This window comes from Pan troglodytes, chromosome 14, assembly GCF_028858775.2.
Source record: "Pan troglodytes isolate AG18354 chromosome 14, NHGRI_mPanTro3-v2.0_pri, whole genome shotgun sequence".
NCBI classification, from domain to species: domain Eukaryota; kingdom Metazoa; phylum Chordata; class Mammalia; order Primates; family Hominidae; genus Pan; species Pan troglodytes.
In genome coordinates, this window is record NC_072412.2 from 80,578,575 (window position 1) to 80,599,689 (window position 21,115).

Consider the following 21,115-nt stretch of genomic DNA (forward strand, 5'->3'; position numbering starts at 1 on the left):
AGCAGCTGTAGAAATCACAGTGCTTTCAAACTGAGGATTGAAATCCACTAGAAGGTAACGAAAACACTTCACTGGGTCAATTCATTTTTTTAAATTAAATAAAATAAAGTATGTCAATAAAATATAATAGAATGTCAAGGAAAATACCAGAAAGTTTTGTATTTTGTAAAACTAAGTACCGTTTTTTTGTTATTTTTTGTTTCAGTTATCTGAACCTTTTGTTTCCATCATCTGTGAACTGGTTCCAAATATGTATGTAGCAGATTGGTCCCCATGTAAAATGATTTTTTTTTATTGTAGGTTGCAGTCAAAAAATCTTAAAAGCCCCTGATAGGAAGTACCCTTTGATTTTACAGATAATAAAACTTTAGTCCAAAGAGTTTACAAGCTTTGCATAAGCATATCATGAATTTTTGTTAATATTAGGCCTCAAAGTAGCAATCAGGTTTCCTGGTTCACTCCAAATTTTTCTTTTCTGCCGAATTTCTCTGCATTGCCAAGTGATCAGAACCTTGAGAATATATAAATTTTTAAGAAATATCAGCCATGCACAGTGGCTGATATCACACCTATAATCTTTGCACTTTGGAAGTCTGAGGCTGGAGGATTGCTTGAGCCCAGGAGTTTGAGACCAGCTTGGGCAACACAGTGAGATCCCACCTCCACAAAAATTTAAAAATTAGCCAGGCATGGTGGCATGTGGCTGTAGTCTCAGCTACTTGGGAGGCTGACGTAAGAGGATCACTTGAGCCCAGGAGTTCCAGTCTCCAGTGAGCCACTGCACTCCAGCCTGGCTGACAGAGAGATCCTGTCTCAAAAAAGGAGAAATAGCAATATTTAAATAAACACTAAAAAATTTTGTGTCAAAGTACTTACATTTGTAAAATATGAGAGAATGTGTTGATGCCTAAAGTCTTTGTCCCTTTCCCTAAAAAATTCTAGTAGGCAGCTTCTGAAATGTCCTTCAATAATCCCCACATCCTCGTATTCAGGCCCTTGTGTAATCCCCTGCCCTTGAAGATGGACTGGACCAAGTAATTCAACTTACTGTTGAATAGAATAGGATAACGTTGATGAGATGTTATCATTCTTCTGAGTTTAGATTAGATTACAAAAGGATTGTATCTTCCTTCTTGCCTGGTCTTTCTCTTACTCACTCTGAAGCAGCTATCATCTTCTGAACTGCCCTCTAGAGAGGGCCACATGACAAGAAACTGAGGGAACCTCTAGCAACAACCAATGAGAAACTGAGGCCCTCAGTCCAACCACTGTGAGAAACTGAAATCCGCAACAACCACGTAAGTGAGCGGGACAGCATCCTGCCTCAGTGAGGCCTAAGTACAGACTGAAGCCCTGACCCACACCTAGAGTCGTGCTGAGAGAGACCCTCAGCTAGAGTTGTGCATGAGTTCTTTACCCACAGACACTGTAGATAACAAGTGTTTGTAGTTTTAAGCCAGTAAGTTTGGCAGTATCTTGTCATGCAGCAATAAATAATTAATATACCAATTATTTCCTATTGACATATGAAATATACTAGGAAAAGACTGTGATGATTCCACCCATGAATAAAGGGCATGGTTAAAGTAGGTTTTCATACAAATAACCTCATGTAGCTGGCAACATAAGTGGAGAAAAGTGAGACTAAGGTGTAGGAGACTGAAATGTGAATATAGGGTTAAAAATTAATAAATTACAAAAAGCAATAAGATGTGGTTTGGCTGTGTCCCCACCTAAATCTCATCTTGAAATGTAATCTGAATTGTAATCTCCATGTGTCGAGGCACGGACCTGATGGGAGGTGACTGGGTCATGGGGGGTGGTTTCTCCATGCTATTCTCATGATAGTGAGTTCTCACAAGATCTGGTCGTTTGATAAGCATCTGGCACTTCCCCCTTCTCACTCGCTTGCCTGCCACCCTGTAAGATTTGCCTTGCTTCCCCTTCACCTTCTGCTAAGATTGTAAGTTTCCTGAGGCCTCCTCAGCCATGTGGAACTGTGAGTCAATTAAACCTCTTTTCTTTATAAATTACCCAGTCTTGGGCAATTCTTTATGGCAGTGTGAAAATGGACTAATATACAATGTCTATAATTTATTTTTAAATAACAAATGTTGACAAAGATACAGAGAAATTGAAAAACTTCATACATTACTAGTGGAAATGTAAAATGGTGCAATACTTGTGGAAAAGAGTTTGGGAGGTTCCTCAAAAAGTTAAATATAGAATTTTCATTTGATTCCAGCAGTTCCACTTCTAGGTGTATACCCACGAGAAGCAAAAACATGAATGTTCATATCAGCGTTACTCATAATAAAGAGTAGAAACAATCCAAGTGTCCAACAACAGATGAACGGATAAACAAAATGTGGCATATCCATACAACAGAATATTATTCGGCCAAATAAAGGAATGAAGGATTGATACATGCTATAATATGGATGAACCTTGAAAACACTATGCTAAGTAAAATAAGCCAAAACAAAAAGATTATATATATATATATATATATATATATATGATTCAATGTACATAAAATATCCAAAACAGGCAAATTCACACAGACAGAAAGTAGATTACTGGCTGCCAGAGCTGGAGGGAAGGAGGAATGTGGCATGACTGCTTAACAGGTATAAGAGCTTCTTTTTGGAGTGATAAAAATATTCTGGAATCCCTGGCAATGGTTAAACAACACTATGAATATACTAAAACCCATTGAATTGTATACTTTAACATGATTAAAATTGTGAATTTAATCTTGAAGGAATTTTATCTCAATTTTTTAAAAAGGCAGTTCAGATGGAATGACATAAGGGATAACAGAATGAAACAAAACTGAAGAAAAAGCTATTATTTGTTACTCTCCTCCTAAGAGCTGCTGCCCCCCACCCCTTGGCTTGGTGCAGTCACAAATCTAATAAAGTCCAACAGTGCCACACAAGCTGATTGTGTGGGGATTAACCCATCTGATGCATCACACTACTGCAAAACAGCCCAATTGTAACTGCTTCTAAGCAGCAATATATCCTCATTAAAGAGCAAAACCACTTCTCCCTTAATCATCTGAAGATTTTCTGTTTCAATGTTAGGGTATATTAAAGCCAAAGATTTTTCTTTTAATTTCTTTCCATGTAAAACTTTACAGGGGTCAAACATTTTACTATTTTTGGATAATTCCCTAATGGGATTTTGTACATAACCTACTAGATAGAAATTTTTAAGTGCTTGAAGAAAAACTAAAAGCCTGCCATTAGGTCACAAAAGTAGAAAAGAACATTCCTTTGAATGAAATCATTTAATCAGGAACCTCAAAAGAAGAAAATCTGACATGTAAAGAATGGCTCATTTTGGTATTTTTTAGGAAGGAGTTCTCTGAAGCAGAAGGGATTTATTAGGTTTTCACACATCTAATATTTCAATATATAGATTACAAACTTTTCCATCTCTGGTTCTGGACTCCTTCTCTCAGACTTCATATCTAAACTATCTCTGAATCTGAGGCTGGTTTTGTTGCCTTTAAAATGTGTGAGTTCCCTTATCCCCCTTGCAGGATGTGCGGCAGGGGTGTGGCTTGCTCCTTCAGTCGGCCCCCCTGCTCAAACTCCTAGGGGGAGCATGCAGATGGGCAGGTGCAGAGGCCTTGGGGAGCACCTTTGGGCTCTGGTCCCATGGCAGCATCTAGAGTAGGTGTCTGTGACTCCTGAAGCCTAAGTGGTCTTGCATTACAGTGTGTTCTTTCAGCTTTTCCATCTGCAGATGGCTTGTGTTCATAGCTCAATAGACCCTCTGCCTTATAGCAAGGGCAGAGGGCCAGTGTGACAGCTTTCTGTATCCTGAGCTATTGCCCAGTATACCAGAAAAATCAGATAACATGTGGGCTCAAAGGATGAGTGCAAGGTTTTATTGAGTGGTAGAGGTGGCTCTCAGCAAGTCGGATGGATGAGGAGCTGGAAGCGGGGGATGGCGTGGGAAGGTGATCTTCCCATGGAGTCGGGGTGCCCAGTGGCCAGACTCTTTTCGGACCACCCCCAGCCAAATTCTTCTCAGCATCCAGACGTCCCTCCTCTTCTTTCTCTGCCACCTCATTCTGCTGTCGCTGGTCTGCCAGTGTCTGCTGGTGTCTGTCCATGTGGTCCTCTGTTCCTCTCAATGTTCAGTCACTTGTGTCTGTCCCTGCTAAGGTCTTAGGTTTATATGCGCACAGGATGGGGGGCATGGTGGGCCAGAGGGTCTTGGAAAAGGCAACATTTGGGCACGAAAACAGGACTGCTTATTCTCACTTAGGTTCATGGGCACAGGTCCGAGGGTGGAGCCCTTGCCAGGGACCCTGCCCTTCTCCACCCAGCACTTCCCTGCCCTCCTCCCATACCATCGTAATCATAATGGCAAGTTTTCTTTAGTCCAATTTTTCTATCAAAGCCTTCACCTAGATTTTTTTGAATAGTTCCTAATTGGATCCCTACCTCAAGTCTATCTGCCAGGATCAGCCTGCTCAAATCCTTACTCTGAAATCAAGTGGTTTTTCTAAAATGTAAATATAATAGGTCTTTTCAGATATTCTCATTTACTATAGGAAGTTATCTCTTGCTGGGCCATTAAAACAATTTAGTGGCTCTCAAATATGACTTTTTGTTCAATGAAATCTAGAAAAGACTAGAAAATTAGAAAAGGAAAGGAAAGGAAAACAAGAGAAAAAATGAAAGGCAAGACTTAATGAGAAAGTCTTGTGTCAGGAAACGTATTTTAATTACGGTTAAACGATTGTTTAATTGCAGTTTGTTTAGAATTTCTTACCATCAGTCAGAGTCAGGAAAGCTTGAAAGCTACTACTGGACAAGGTTAAAACCAAATTTTAGCCTGATTTATAACACCCACTTCAACTGGCTTTTTCCTGCCTTTCCAGTCATCAGCCTTTTCTTTCGCTCGCTCAACCATGCTTTTTGATCCCAATGCCTTTGATATTCAAAGACAGTCTTCTCCTATATTGTTTGGCACATATATCTGCTTATCCTTCAGGAGGTAGTTCAGATGTTTTCTCTATAGAGAGCTGCCCAACTTCCAGGCAGAATGCAACACTTCCTGTTCCAAGCTGCCATCAACGTTACAAGATCCGTCATCACATTGTCATCATTTTCTGATAAGCTTGCATTTCTAAGCCTTCTAAAAGTCAGAATTCTGAAAAAGGACTTATCTAATTTGTAATGTGTTTGATAAATTAATATAAAATAGGAATTGATAGAGGTTAAATGTCTTCATATATTTATATACCATTATACTGCCTCTTGATTAAATTATTCCATCAGAGCCTTTTCTACTTATGCCATAAGAATTAGCAATTGCTTGTGAGCATTATTATTCATCACTAATTACATAGATTGACACTGCTTCTCATCCTGTGGCTTATGTCCTAGTCTAGCATTACTGGAGTAAATATCAAGCAGTAGTTCTGCAGCCAAGAGCCCACATTCAAAGCCCAACTCCACAACTTTCTAGCTGTGACTTCAGGCAAATTACACAGCAGCTTTTTGCCTCAGGTGCCTCATCTGATAAGAACAGTAAGGTTTAAATTATTTAATACCTATAAAGAACATAGAACAGTCCCAGCATACAGTAAATGGCCAATAAATATTAGCTATAGTTATTACCCGAGTAACAGGCAGAAAATCAATGCTAATAAGTTAGAGCTTTGCCCTAATGACTGTCGATGTTTTTAAAAAACACAATTTAATTTATCTGAGCACCCCATTTGTTCTCTCTGTCGTCAGCTCCTTAATATGTCTAACACACATTCCCACCAGTAGTCACAGGGCTTCTTGTACTATTTCAAATTCACCTACTCTGGAATTAACAACCTACTTCTTTGACTTGCCACCCATGATGTATATGATAGAGTCTCAATTTTAAGTCAAATCAGGTCAAATATACTCTCAAATATTGAGGAGGAAAAGATTGAGCTATTTCCTTGATAGAAGGATGAGGTAATAAATAGACTCAGTTTTTTTGTTGTTTTTGTTGGTTTATTTGGTGAAGACTGCATCCCTTATGTTTGAGAACTGGTAAGTATGCAGATTGCTAGACAGTCATAAAATAGATTTATTAATTTGCAGGCATTAATCACGTTTTATTCTTTAACCTGGCAAATGGTTTATACAAGTGCCACTTTGAGTTCATTTTACTGTGCCCTTTTGACTTGTGAATGCTGTATTTCAATAAAAGTTTGTTTAAAAAAACTATTTATCCTAGGGATTAATGCACTATTAATGTTTGTCCTATATCTGTAAAAGTTGTTCTGTCTGTTGCCATAGTATATTCAGTGAGAGGGAGCTTATCTCAATTTTCTCCCCAAGAATACTTTCCCTTGATAAGCCAACCACAATACTCTCCACTCAATTTCCCAAACTAGAAACCAAATTAAAAATTGATTCCCTATTTCCTTTATCATAAATATCCAATCAGTTATTAAGTCTAGTTAACTCTATTTCTAAATATCTCTCAGTGCCACTAAAATGCCTTTTTATTCCCAACATCCATGCTCTAACCCTGGCTCTCAGCATTTTTTTAATTTGGATTATTATACATGCCTGTGGACTTAAATTTCAGGCTTGTGGTGGTCTCCAACCCATCCTCCATAAAGCTGCCAGAGGGTCCTTCTTAAGAATCACACCTAATCACAAAGTTCATATACTTAGTTTTTCCATTACCTACAGAACCAAGTATACACTCCTTAGAAGGATATGTTCAGTTCTTCCAAGATGATTCTATTCTACCTTCCCAAGGTCATTTCCACCCACTCATTATCCACCCTAGGTTCTGTTACATGTACATTTCTACCCATTTCCCAAAACTTCAATGTACGTTCACATCTTTGTTCATTCTGTTTCTCCACTTAGCATAATCCTGCTCATCCTTCAAGGTTCAGTTCAACTATTTCCTCTGAGGCTTTCTTTTACCTGCCCTGCATTTCCCAAGAGCATAATTAACCTTATATATATCCTCACTACCCTAAGGTTCCCTTTATACTTTTAGTATAGCATTACCATACAATGTTGTAGTTAGTTGTTTACATATTCATTTATGCAAAAAAGGTTTTGTGCATCAGTTATGTGCCAGGTTCTCTGCTAATTCCTTCAAATTTAATCATAAGCAAGATAGGTGCAGAGTTTGTCCTATTTTACCTTCTAGACTAAGCTGCTTATGGTTGGTTAGAGAATATGTCTTGTTTATCTTTGTATCCTCAGGTTAGATTAGAGCCTAGCATCTAATTAGTATAATTTCAATCAAATGTATGCTCTCTCAGCAATAGAGACTCGTACCATCAGTATCTAGAATGGACTCTGGCACATAGTAGTTTCTGAATAATGCAAACATTAATAAGTGTTTGTTTAACAATTCAACCAATTAAATAAATTTTATTTTCCATCTCAGTGTCAGTACCATATCCATATCCTGGATTATTTTCTAAATAATATCAAACAATGCTTTGCTAAATGAACTCATTTTCAATAGTTCTCTGCTATTGAATTGTATCAGTGTCGAAATTAAAATAAAGACCAGAAATATTTCTAATTGGCACGCATCTTCCAGAATTAAAATTCCATTGCAGAGTTACTTAAGTTTAGGATAGCAAGTAGGCCTGCTGACCAAATTTTTCAATGGGAGCCCCTGCTTCTTCCTTCCCATAAGCATTACTGATGTCCTGTGTCTAGTGACTCAGACTGCCTGGTTTTCAAAACAATCCATATTAAATGAAGCAGTCTATCAGCAACCTCTCCTGGCGACCCGTGGCCTACTATGACTTGGGTGAAATATGGTTTCTTGTTTGAACACTGGGTCATTGTTTCTACTTTCCCAGGCTATCCTACTACCTTGCTAATTCAGTTATCAATTATGACTGAAGCCTTGATTTGAAACATTGGCCATCAGGCTTAAAACAAATTCCTGTCTTAGAAACAGAATTTTGCAGCTTAAGGACTCAACTCTGTAGCTGAATCCATTTATCTCAGTAGCCTATTCTGCTTGGTCCTAATTTCCATCCAATTTCTATCAGTTTATATTTCTACAATTTGATGATTGTTTTATTAAAATAAGGCAATTAATACAGATTAGCCTAGTATGACTTAACTACTGCCACTACCACATATTTTCTTCCAAATAAATGTGATATTGTTGAAAAATTAAATGCCCATGTGCTTTATGGGATATGTCTCAGGCCACAGAGTGAGTGAGTGTTAATTGCTCCAAAACAATTATTAGTGATTCCATTTCCACTGTTGGCAAGCTTGTGTGTGATGCATCCCTAGCCAATGAGGCAAAGGGTCAATCTATTGGAGGGCTTCAAGGAAAATGTACCTTCAAGGGCAAGAAACAGGGACCTGTACCTCTCTAATTTCGGAAGTTGTAGATGATATAATGCTTGAAGCTGCAGTAGTCATCTTGCCAGCATGAACAACACCCAAGAGAATTTCTGAGACACTGAGCTGGAGCTGAAACAAACCTGTAACCCCTTCAGCGTGCCTCATTGCTTAAGTCCATCTTAGTTGGTTATTGTGTATTCACAGCCCAAAACATCCTAACCCATGAATTCCAGCTCCAATACAAGCCTGAGAGTAAACTAGATTGGATCCAAGTTTCCTTCAAAAGTTGCAAACACACATAGGGCAAATATGTTAACTTTTAAAGTAGAAGAAGAATGTGTGTTTATGGGGAGCTCAGAGAGGTGTATGAACAAATAGGAATGTGCAAGCTACCATGAGGACTTCTGCTCTGGACAAGCTGGTATAGACCTATTTCGCCCTGTCTCCCCAACTCAGCACAACAATAAACCCTAGAAATAATGCACAAGGCGATCAAAGAAAATGTCTAAAAGATGGTAAAAAGACACACTAATTTGGGACTCCAAGACTGGAAGAACAACTCAGCAGCCAGGCATATTATTTCCCCTCTCCTAACAGAAGGCGGCCAACCAGACTCGGCATTTCCAATCCTCGACATAGAGACAGGAGGCAGCCCAGATAGGCCCATTCTTCTCCTCGACTCCTCAGGAGCCCCAGGGAAAACACCAGGCAAACCCAAGCCACTCATAACAAATTTCCATCAGAAACCCTTCTAACAATTAGCAGCCAGGCAACAACTTAGATGAATCTCCAGTGAAATGCAATGAGTGGACAGAAAAAAAAAAAAAAGCCAAACCCCCAGAAGTCGCATACGACATGATTCCATTCCATTTATAACATTTTTGAAACAAAAGAATTTTAGAAATGGTCAAACAGATTGTGGTTGCAAGGACTTGGGGGAAGGAACATAGAGGGAGGTAGGAGAAGGTATATAAAGAGATCCTTGCAGTAATGCAACTGTTCAACATTTTGATGATGGATACATGTACCTGCACATGTGATAAAGTTGTGTAGAACTATACACCACCCCCCAATACATGCACACACAAATGAGTACAAGCTAAACTGAAATAATCTGAATAAGATTCATGGATTGGATCAAGTCCAATATCCTAGTTGTGATGCTGTTCTATAGTTTTGTAAAATGTCACCACTGGGGAGAACCAGATAAAGGATACAGGAGGTCTCTCTGTATTTATTATTTGTACAACTTCATGTAAATCTACAATCATCTTAATAAAAGTTTCATTTTAAAAAAAAAACACAAAGAAGGATCTGCAGCCCTGTTTTTCAGTCTATTACTCTTACTTTAGGAATCTCTGGGATGACTGGACTCATTTTAGAAATACCCAAGAAATACAGGAGTTCTCTAGGTTAACCTCGATATACCTGTCAACCCATCTCTTCCCAGAAATGTCTAAAAAGGTCCAGGTAACTCTGAAGAATCTGTTTTGTCAAACTTTTTTCCCCTTTGGCCCATGTGTATTTGGTCTTCTGCTTTCAGGACAGTTCTTGAGGGTGGCAAGGCTATATTTGACTGTGTACCATTTTCTACCATATCCTAAGTATTTCAGTAAACATAATTAACTTGTTGGGGGAAAAAAGCTGGAGGGATAAAGAGATAATGAAAGAAGTTTACAGTGAACATTACAGCTGTGAATAAAACTGTGAAGTGTTGTGCTAATTAGGTGAAAGAGTTGCCAAGAAGTCCTGACAAAGATGATACCATGTATCCTAAGCCAGCCATATGCAGCTTTTTCAATGTCAACTAATGTAAACCATGCATCATCTTTCATTTGCAGGCATATAAGTCACACCCCATGTAAATCAACATCAATATTGTAAATGATCAGGGCATGATGAGTTGCAGAGTCAGACATAGGTATCTTACTTTTCTAAACAACTTTCATTTGGAAACTCCTTTCTATTTTTGCATGCTTTCCTTCTGCCTCGCCAACTGGAACTGAATCAGGTGGAACATACCCTGAAGGGCTCAGTGAGAGCTACTTCTAGTATGAATTCATTTCTCCCTCATTCCCAGAAGATTTCAGGGGGCGATAACCTTCCCACTTCAAGAGAGGAATTAAACAAATAAGATTTGGTTCTTCCCAAAGTTCATATATTGAATTGCAGATGAAGAAAGCTATTGCAGGCTCTGACATGCCAGATCAGTGACAATAACTTTCTACATAATAGTTTTCTTTAGGCAAAATTATAGAGTCAGGTCTAATTTGTAATTCTTTAGGTAACGCATTTGATTTTGCTTTTCGCTTATTATTTGATCCACTTATTTTCCTAAAGAATCTGTTGGCTTATGCAAGTCAAAGTGAAATATAAATAAGTAAGGCAACTACCTGGATAAACCTAGAACAATAAACTTTCATCACTATTGTCTATATAATCAGCTTAATATTTTACTTTGTTATCACACAGTGCATGGGACCGATGATGTTTAAAAATATGGAGTCACATTGCAAACAATCATTGTGTTCTGGCCTGCAGTGTGAACTACAGTCTGGTGTTTTTGACTGGCAGGAAAATACAAAAGAAGCTACCATTTAATTCTGCTTAAGGTTATAATTCAATAAGTCACAACACCTCCTGAGGCCACTAAACCAAAGTCTTGGTGGTTATTCAATTTATGACTTTTTGTCAATCTTTCTCTCAATTTATTTCTAAACCACTATTGACATAAGATCTAAAAATTGGATTAAAAAAACCCAAAGGCCATGCGGATACTTGTTTTAAGGCTGTCAGTGAAAGCCACTTTTATGAATATACTATACCCATGGCAGAAATTTATTTAGAAAGGTTAATAAGGGGCCAGGTGCAGTGGCTCACACCTGTAATCCCAGCACTTTGGGAGGCCGAGGTGGGTGGATCACCTGAAGTCAGAAGTTCAAGACCAGCCTGGCCAACATGGTGAAACCCCATCTCTATTAAAAATACAAAAATTAGCCTGGCATGGTGGCAGGTGCCTGTAATCCCAGGTACTTGGGAGGCTAAGGCAGGAGAATAGCTTGATCCCAGGAGGTAGAGGTTGCAGTGAGCCAAGGTCGTGCCATTGCACTCCAGCCTGGGCAACAGAGTAAGTCTGTCTCTAAAAAAAGAAGGGTTAATAAGGAACCAAAAGGCATCCAAAAATAATGTAATCTATTTATGAATTCAGCTAAAAGATCCATAAAACTAAAGTATTCTACCTAGTAATTTTCTGTCATTGTATTGTTTATTATAAGTTTCTGGTTCACTAGTACTGTAATGTGCCACAATTACTTAAGCTATATCTTTAATTAAGCATTAATAAAATATGAGTTGGATAATTGTTCTAGCAATTTTATTATATAATTAGTGAATAAGTTAACATAAAATTGCATTATGAGATTTCATATAAAATTTAGTATGCACATATGAGTAGCTTAATTTAATGACAAATCATCCTCAAAAAAACAAAAATAAGAGGGACTTTTCTGAGTCAGTGTTCCCTTATTTCTAGAAATGATTCTCAAGAAGAAAAACTTCAAATAATCAATTTTGAAACGTTAGAAGTGAAAGTAACTGTGTACATCTGTGCTTTTTGTTTTCACACTGTACCAGGGGCTCTGCTTCCCAAACTCCTCTACTAGAAGAACTGACACACGTAGGTTACAGTACACCTTTGTTATAGAGATGGGGTCACATTCAAAGCCAAGGAGCATTTAAGCTCTCTGACCAGTCATCCCACCTTTCAGAAGTAAGGCTGGCTCCCCAGCTTTCAATTAGTACTGGTCTCTCTCTCCTACTTACTTCAGCTACTATATAGTAGAAAACATTAATTCTTTAATAATGTGATAAAATAAAATATTCATGAAGACTTTTGCTGAAGGAATTTAAATCAGTGTTAGAATATTCCTTTGAAAAGCAATGACCACAACATAACAAAATGAGTAAGAGGAAAAAGAGGAAAAAATAAAGTTAAATATAATATGGACAAGCATAGAGTAAACTGGTGACATAGAAGTAGAAGAAATCCCTGGTTACTTGTTGATTAAAGATACTATCATAAATTGGATTCATGTTTGGTTCTACCTCTGGAATATCAAATTTTGGCATATTCACATATCTATTTATTTTGCAGTATAAAAACAAAGTTTTAATTAATTTAGCATTTTAATTATTTCTGTAAGTCTCTCATTATTTTCCTTGAGGCAATTTTATGGCCATTGTTATATTTAATTTTTCCAAGTAAGATTTATATAATTTTCTCATGTTTGGTGTTTTGTTTTGTTTTGAAACGGAGTCTCTGTCGCCCAGGCAGTGTACAGTGGCACGAGCTACTGCAACCTCTGCTTCCCGGGTTCAAGCTATTCTCCTGCCTCAGCCTCTGAGTAGCTGGGATTACAGGCATGCGCCACCAAACCCGGCTAATTTTTGTATTTTTAGTAGAGACAGGGTTTCACCATGTTGGCCAGGCTGGTCTTGAACTTCTGATCTCAGGTGATCCGCCCACCTCGGCCTCCCAAAGTGCTGGGATTACAGGTATGAGACATCATGCCCAGCCTCTCATGTTTGTTTTTCTAATCTTGAGGTTATTTTTAGCTGAGATCTCATTTAACTTATAAATAAAATTGAGAATTGCCTTTTTTATAACTTATATACTATTCAATCTTCTCTAAGAATAAGGTATATTTTTCAATTATTTAATAAATGAATGGATAGCTAAGGTTCTTTATTTAAACTTACGTATTTCTCGTTCAACTTATTCTTTGGTGTTTTGTTGCAATTTTGTGTACATATGTTTCTGTGTGGATGTGTGGGTGTGTTTGTAACTAGCACTATTATTTTCTTGTTTCTAATAGATTTTCAGTTGATGCTCTTCAATTATTGAAACACATTACTTACATAGGATGCTTTTAACTTTACTTTCTAACATGTTTACTTATTTTTCTCTTGTTCAGTTGTATCAGTTCACAATTCCAGAGAGAAAAAGTTATAGAAGTGATGAAAGCATACTTTACTTGGCATTAGGATATCCCCTAAGTGTTTGCCATTAAGCATAATGGCTTCTGTTTGATCTACATGCACGCGCGCACACACACACACACGTGGATATACGTGTTTATATGTTATATATTTAAGATATTTATACATATATGTTATAAATAACTATCACTAAATCTATCACACACACATACCAGGAAGGGATATAAAAATATTCACACAAGTTTTAGGCAATAGAAGTTGTTCTATCAAATGCTTTTTGGAGACACTAGTGAAGTGATATGATTTTTATCTTATTAATATGGTGAATTGTATTAGCATACCTTCTAATAGTAAAGCATTACTGTATTCCTGAGATAAACCCCATTATTGGTGCTGCTTTATTCTTTTAATCCCATACTTAAGCACATTCTGTAGTTTTAAAGGTTTTGTAATAGTGGTGGCACCTACACTTGCTGCTGTAACCAAAATGTTTATGCATATGTGTGTGAGTGAAAGTGTGTGTTATTTTCAGGTTTAGATTTCAAAGTGATACTGGTCCTATTAAAATATGAAAAAATGAAGATTTTTCTTTCTTCTGCATGTCATTAAAAAGATAGACAAAAAGCAAACCCTGAAGGTTTAAAAATACTTACATGTGAAATCATTTGAGGCCTGATTTTAATCAATTTCCTCTATGATTATCCATCTATTTGGATTTTTCCTCCCTTTCTGCCCTCATTTAGATAAAATATATTTTCAGATAATTCTCTGATCTGTAGATTCTTTCAAATGTGTTTGTATGCAGTTTTGCAAAGTATACTTTTCCGACTCTTAAGTTTCTTTTACATCTCTAGCTATTTCCTGGTATTCCATTTTAACATTCACTCACATTTTTCCTTGATTAGGCCACTTAGTGATGTATATACTTTATCGTATACAGGTATGTTTGTTTTCAAAGAACCAGCTGTTAGACTGGAAAACAAAAGGTAGGCCCCCCCGCCGCCAAAAAAAAAAAACCCACCAGAAAAATGAGTGGATAGAAACTAGGACCAGATTTCTCTGAATCAAAAAATAAAAACTCTTAAATGAGCTGCCTCTCTAGAACCACAAATATAATAATAGCAAGTATTTATAAGGTGCTTTTCATGTATAAGGCACTATTTTAAGTGCTTTAAATAAGTTAACTCATTGGTCCTCACGACATCTCTATCAAATAGAACGATTACTATCCCCATTCCGAGATAAAGAACTAAGGCACTGAAAAATTACCAGTTCACAGAGCTGGTAAAAGGCAGTAGTTCAAAGTGGGGACATAAAAGCCCAAGGAAGCTGTGACAGAAGGAAATACAACAGCTTGTAGAGAGAAAAATAAAACCTTCACAGTTATGATCACAGAAAAATTGGGACGTTGATAACAGACCAAGAAGGAAAATAGACACTGTGAAAACATAGTGAAAATCATAAAGTACAGGGGAAAAAAGAGCAAGTACAACAAAGAAATATAGTTAAAAATTAATGTAGAAAAAAATAGCAGACATAAAAAGCATATAAGGACATCTAAATATGCATAATGAGTATCCCAAAGAGAAGAATTGAAATGGTAGATCATAAAAATATTTACAGATATAACTCAAGAAACCTTGCCAGAAAAAAAAAGCTTGAATCTATAGACATGAAAGGACATATTTTCACAGGGGCATTAACACAAAAGGCTGTACACCAAGAGATACCCTACCTAGTAAAGCTATTGGAATGAGAAGAAAGTAGCCATTCAGACAAAAAGATCAAGCTACCTTTTTAAGAGAAAGTTAAAAAGCAAGCAGGCCAATCTCAGATTTCACAGCAACATTCAATGCCAGAAAACAGTGGAAAAGTACTTGAGTTTTCAACGAAAAACAAGACCCCAAAATATTTTAACTTCCTATCATTTGAGAATAAATGTAGTTGAAAATAGAGTTTCCAGGAGCTCTTCTTGATAAAAACTAATAAATAAAAATTTTACTTAAGAAGGAGAAACCTATTGGAAAAGAACTAGCTACAGGTGTTGATTTTTTTTAAGCATCAGACTAAGATTAAAATAAGTGTCAGGGTTGTGGTCATAGGACAGGTTGTAAATGTAATAAACCCAGTAAAAGTTGGAAAAAGAAGGATAGGAAGTGGGAGTTCATAATGTATGCAGACTTCATCTTTTATAACCAAGTTGTAATATATATCATTGAGTTTATAAACCAAATAATGAAGGCAGAAATATACTTAAAGGTATAAATGATAAAGAAATGTAATCAACAAAAATCAAGTGGTTGGGAGTGGTGAGGAAGAAGGGACAATCAATATCACAATTTTTTTATTTCAAAAACAAAGTCATTCAATAACTTCTAAAGAAATGGCTAATTAAATATATCAATCACATAAACTTTAATTTCATATCCTTGTAAAACCTCTGTGCAGGGCATTTAGGTAATAGTTACCAAAACTAAACCAGGACACTATAGGATTTATTCCACAGATATACCTATATGTGTTAGGAAAATATTCATGGGGATATGTATTATAGTGTTGCTAGCAATGAAAATATCTGAAATTATCTAAATGCCCATCTATATAAGATTCATTAAATAATCATATTTTGGCCCCTTAGATGATGGAATGCTCTATGGTTGTTAAAAAAACAAGAGTCAACTCTGAAACAATCTCCAAGATGTATAAGTGAAAAACCTAAGTATAGAACAGTGTGTATAGTATGCTGTCATGTGAAAAAATATTTTTAAGAAGTAAAACACTTATGTGTATGCTTTCATTGGCACATAACTCTGAAAGAATATATACATAAAAATAACTAGCAATTTAGTTGACTCCATGGAAGGAAATGGAATGGAGAGACACAGATGGGAACAGGGCTATATTTTACTTTTTGAATTTTGTACCAAATAGATATATATATTAACTATTCAAAAATAAGAGCTTTATTTTATAGCTAAATTGCTAAAGAAATGGACACATTTTTAAAAAGGAATGGGAGATGGGAAAGCAGACAGAATTTAGTATATAGTAGTATACTATATATATATATATATATATATATATTTTTTTTTTTTTTTTTTTTTGAGAAAAGTGGCTCTAGAGAGCTATAAGGAATTGGGAGATTTCCAAAATCAGAAGTGGTATAAGGAAAGGATTTAGTTCTGGGTTTTTTGTTTTTTTTTTTCATATTTTCTGAATGACAGAGATATGAGCATTCTAAAGGACTACCGGAGTCAAGGTAGGGTGCTGGAGAGAAGAGTGAGAAAACAAATGTGCTCCTGAAATGTGACTGTGCCAGGCGGAAACTGCATTCAGCTGCTTGCAGCAAAGACGTGAAACAACAGGGCGTAAACAAGGGGCAAGCTTATTTTTTACTCATTACAATGATGGGCAGTCCAGGTGGCTCCACATTGTCATCAACACTCCAGGCGCCTCTTTTATCTTTGTCATACCACTCTTAACATATTCTCAAAGTCATACAGGATTACAGAACTGTCACTGAGGGATCACAATGAATGGAGAAAAGAGAAATATTGCTGTGTAGCTGGGTAAGTGTTTTCCTAAAACCCTCACCAAGTGACTCTCTGACACATCTCACAACCTACCTCCTCCCATCTGCAATGAGGACTGAGAAATGTAAATTGGCAGTTGGGCATATTGATACCCCACAGAGCAGGGGCTTTTTCCAGGGTAAAAGACCACCCTCCTCTACTACAACTTCAGGGATTGGAACACACCCAAATCTACTTTTAAAATACTTGTATGAAAGACACAGTTACCAGGATGAAATCCTTTTTGTCAGACCTGGACAAAGCAGAGCTATGAAAGCCCAAAGGAAAGGAGGCTCATGCTTACATGTCTGAGATAAGAACTGTGTCCAAGGACTTCCTAAAAACTCATGTCCATCACACATCTCCTCCTTTGATAAGGTTTATCACTACACATGCTTCAGGACTGCAGTTATTCAGATAAGATGTTCTCGGAAGAACACTTGCCCAGGAATAATGACATCTCCACCAGTGAACTGACAATTCTGGCTTTGAACTTCTAGAGCCAGTGAACTCTGTTTCTAAGCAGCTTATGCAAATTTCTTTTTGCGAATAAAAGCTTTCCTTTAGCCTTCCCCTCACGGAATGCCTTGCCATTTCATGCGGTCTGGATTATAATCCTTATTTATATTCCTGAGTAAACAAAACATATTTACAGATAATTTTCTCGTGTGTGTGTGTGTGTGTGTGTGTTTTCAGGTTGACATGGGCCTGTCCAGTTTGCCATAGGAATCTGAAGTTCTCACCTTTGGAGTTTCCACTAGGGGTTAAAGCCTTGGTCTAGGAGACTATAAGTAAAATGAATGACAGTGACACTTCTATAATCCTGTGTGACTTTGAGAATATGTTAAGAGTGGTATAACAGAAAGACAAAAGAGGCCTGGCGAGTTGATGACAATGTGCAGCTATCTGGACTGACCATCTCCAAGTTGTTGTTGAAGAGAGTTCACGTTTATATAAATACTACCTATCTACAAATTCCATCAAGCCTAAGAAGACGTGAATTGTGGTTTCCTGCAAGTAGAACTAGGCTGGGGTGCAGTAGCCCCAGCTGTGAGTTACTTCTGGGCTGTGATTACTTCTGTGAACTCTGACTTTGGGCATGCTACTCCCATTTTCTGGGCCTTACCTCCCTTTTCTCTCAAATGCAGCACTTTGTCTAAATTAACACTAAGTATCCTTGTGTCTCTAAAGTCTCATGTAAACACTTTATTGGACTAGCTAATCTCCTCTTGGAATCAAAGGAAATAGGTAATTCAGTGGATGCCACAGGAAATAGAAGCCTCAAAGATTGGGAGGATGAGATGGGTGCCCATTCACAGGGACTTCCCAGGGGGTAGTAGGCATAGAAAGAAGCACCAAGATGAAGGCTTGGTCAATCTGAAAGTAGCCTGGGCCCCATGGAGCTCAGTGATTACAGAAAACCTAGAGTAGCACTCAGTGTGATGTGAAGTACAACAGAAAAATAAACACAGGAGCCAACCATCGACTAATAAAGAGCTAGATTAGAAATGACATGGTAATTCACATATACACACCATCCCATATACATATATATGTGCCACATATGTCAGATAACAGTACTAGAATGATATACTGTATATGTTTGTCAAATAGCCACTAAGTGTTTGCTGAAAAATAAAACACATTTAGGTGTTAATTGGCTCCATACGAACACCATTGCACTCTCTAAGATTTTGCTTTGGTTCTAGCAGAGCTGAATTTATGAGGCATCCAGGTATTTAAATGAAATCATGGTTCTAATTGATTGAATGCATAAAAGCAAAATGAGGCTACATAAATACCCCTAAAGTATAATGACTTGTGAAATAACATAAAATAGGGAAGACTCCACATCATACATTCACAAGCTATGAAGCACACTAAGAGAAAAGTGAACCTCTACAAAACCCCTCCCCACCAAGTACAGGAACAATCTGGCTTGATGCTTCCATTGTTATTCAAAACTGGTTATCAGGAACAGTCCAACCTCCAAATGGAGGCCACAGCAAGCACGAGCTATAAAAGGCATTCGCATGTCACTAACAGAATATGAACAAGTTTAGCACATCAATTTTTCCACACTTGAAGTTTTCAGATGCAACTCTAAGGTGATTATCAGGGGATTTTTCAGGATAATAACTTTCCCTCTAAGTCTCTTTATCCAGGCATAATATACAAATGTGCGATATATCTTTTCTATAAGTAAACTGTTCCCTTGTTTCATAGTTACTCAGCAACAAATGATACATACATTATCTTTCTGGAGAAAAAAAATCAGGACTTATTTATTGCCAGGTAAACTGTTAGAAAACAGGCATTTTTAATTGATTATTCTGACAGTAAAATGAGAAAACACTTTTTCATCATATTTCTTTTTTTTTTTTACAAACTCCTTTTATCACTGTTTAGAATTCTAGCTATATTATCAAAAAGCTGCATTCAATTTTGGTACTTTGTCATCTTGACTCAAGAAAAAAAAATATCTGCCTGGGAAAAGCTGTTTAGTCAAAAGGAAATTTGTGGTATCTGAGAAAAAAAGTAAAAAAGAAATACATATAAATATTTAAGAACCCATACATGAAAACATACATAAATATGTATATAAATACATATAAATATAGATTGTAGTAATGCGACTGATAGAGACAGGAGACAGACAAATTCCTAGGAAGACAGGGATGGGTTTCCAGTGAAACTGGACCTTCAAGCCAAGGAGAGTTTAAAGCCTGAAAACCTAGCTACCAGTTCTAGATAGAATCCACGGACAAGAATGAGAACTTCCATTCTTGTCTTACCCACTCTCTTGATTGGTTAAAAGGCATCATTCAGAAGAACCAAACAAATGGTGACTTTTCCAAGCTTACCTATAAACCAATCGGCACGCACTCCCCCATTCTAAGCCCACTAAAAACCCCAAACTCAGCCTCACACAGAGCTCGCCACTCTGGGGTCCGCACTTGCTGTCAAGAGCTTTTCTTTTACTCAATAAATTATACTCTGCCTTATCCCCTCTCTAGTGTCTGCATACCTTATTCTTCTTGGTTGTGAGACAAGAACCCAGAACTCAAACTGTGGGAGTGAAATAGCTGTAACACTCCAGCTCACTGAGCTGCAGGTGGCAGGAGTAAAAGAGCTGTAACACTCCTTCCCACCGAACTACAGGAGTAAAAAGGCCGCAACACTACCATTAGGAGACACTAGTTCTGATAGTGTTTTCAAACTTAATACAAAATCTCTAGAATAAGATGGAAGACTGTGCCAAATTATATGTGTCAAATTTTTTTAGTTTCATTTGCAATTGGCTTCTGAGAACTTTTTGTATGCCAGGGGCTGAGTTTGAAACTGGCACAGAAAGATTATTTCTTCCTTCAAGGACATGCTAATCTAAAAGTAAAGAGAGGTGTATAAATAAAATAAATGTTTTATGGACTGAGAATTGCAAAAAAAGAGTCTATATATTTGCAAAAGAGTAAATGATTCCTTCTAATTCCTAGATTGTGAAGTAAGTGATACCAGAGTATTATTTTGAGAGGATAGGATGTAGTTCATAGGAGAAAGGAGAAAGAAAGAGGAGATAATTCCAGGGACAGTGGGCACAGAATATACAACAGCATGAAGATATGACAGATTATGAAGCTATCAAGGAACTACAAATAATTAATTATTGCCAGAAGGTAAAATGTTGGCAGTAGGTAGTGATGGGAGATCATGGCTGAAGAATGACATATAGAACAAATTAAGACAAACCTTAAATACCATAGTTAGGAATTTGGAGTTTTTGAGAGGAAGGTAAAGGTTTGAAGAGTTTTAAAAAGAAAAACAGTAAGATCAAGTTTCATACTGAGAAGTAGTAAAATAATTGCAACCAAATGAAGGCCTGATTGAAGTCAAGAAAGCTAGTGAGGAGTCACGTTATAACTACTGGACTAGTATACCCAAAGTTTCTCTAATCCTACCCATGTGTTAATTTCATCTTTATAACTCAGTTTCATTGTTCAAGATACAAAAATGACAAACTATAAAAGAATATACAGAAGTTTTATAGATGCTCTTATTCAGAAGCCACCCAGGCCTTCAGGCAACCAATATGATTACCTTTTGTCTGTTCTTCCAGAGATATTTGTGCCCATTCAAACACATATACTCCTGCACTCCATTTTTTATACAAATAGTCGCATATTCAACATACTG